Below are 1,474 nucleotides of genomic sequence, written 5' to 3'. Positions count from 1 at the left end.
GTTGGCCGGAGAGGCGTTGTCCATCTGGCTGGGGGGAGGCTTGCGAACCCTGGCCAGCATGTCCCTTGCTCACAGGTGGCACCGGGATGGGACATACTGGTTCTGGCAGCTGAGCTTGCTGCACAGGGAAGGGCTTGAAGGGGAGAGGGAGAGAGAGAGAGAGAGAGAGAGAGAGAGAGAGAGAGAGAGAGAGAGAGAGAGAGAGAGAGAGAGAGAGAGAGAGAGAGAGAGAGAGAGAGAGAGAGAGAGAGAGAGAGAGAGAGAGAGAGAGAGAGAGAGAGAGAGAGAGAGAGAGAGAGAGAGAGAGAGAGAGAGAGAGAGAGAGAGAGAGAGAGAGAGAGAGAGAGAGAGAGAGAGAGAGAGAGAGAGAGAGAGAGAGAGAGAGAGAGAGAGAGAGAGAGAGAGAGAGAGAGAGAGAGAGAGAGAGAGAGAGAGAGAGAGAGAGAGAGAGAGAGAGAGAGAGAGAGAGAGAGAGAGAGAGAGAGAGAGAGAGAGAGAGAGAGAGAGAGAGAGAGAGAGAGAGAGAGAGAGAGAGAGAGAGAGAGAGAGAGAGAGAGAGAGAGAGAGAGAGAGAGAGAGAGAGAGAGAGAGAGAGAGAGAGAGAGACACATTTGTATCAAATCTTCCAGATTTTTCTCAGGCTACAGATCTGCTAGTGTTCCCTAGGAGAGCAAAACACAGAGCTGAAAAAAAAGGAAATGACGGAGTCGGGGAGGAAAAAAACGAAGCCGTCCATGGCTTTCTGCAAGCAAATGATGTTTCACACAGGCACTGCCGCCCCTGACCTCTTTGAAACGAGCAGAAAAGCAAAATTAGGAGAATTGGGGGCTGTAAATGCAGTACAGCCCCACAGCCTGGCTTGCCAGCTGCCTCTTTCCTTTTGCTTAGGCTTACTGCCACCGTTACAATTTTGGCTGTATGTCACCTCTCTGCCCTGCACCTCCATAGCTCCTGTGGCTGACTTACCCAGCCAGGGAAGGAAAGGCAGAGCCTGGGAAACAGTGAGTGCAAATCCCACACGGGCTCTGGCCGGGCTGGCGCTGCGACATGCCAGGCTTTGGCTCCCCAGCGCCGGTGCTCCCGGCCCCCTGCGAGGCGAGGGGGAGGCGATGTCTGGGTCACTGCCCTCTCTCCAGGGGTGCTCTACCCTTCCTTCCCCCCCCTTCTCCTCCTCCCCTGTTTCTGGCTCCGTCCGGTGAGCGCTGCTGGGAAAGCAACACAACGGGGCCCATTCAGCTCCTGCTTCTGCGAGGAGAGCAAACACCGGCGCAGGAGCTTGGCAGCCGCTGGACAGGGGGGGACACGCTTTCCCCTCTTTTTTTACCACCTCTTGAGGAGCAGGTACCCCAGCCCCCGGGTGCATGACCTTCCCCCCGGCGCTGTGTGGGAGGGGGTGGCAGGATGGCGCCCAGGCACAGGATGGGGGCTGAGCTGGGGGCATCACGTTGGTGGCACTTGCTGGTGGCTGTGTGTG

This window comes from Pygoscelis adeliae, unplaced genomic scaffold (genome assembly GCF_000699105.1).
Source record: "Pygoscelis adeliae isolate BGI_AS28 unplaced genomic scaffold, ASM69910v1 Scaffold60, whole genome shotgun sequence".
NCBI classification, from domain to species: Eukaryota; Metazoa; Chordata; class Aves; order Sphenisciformes; family Spheniscidae; genus Pygoscelis; species Pygoscelis adeliae.
Note: the sequence above shows the minus strand (reverse complement) of the source record.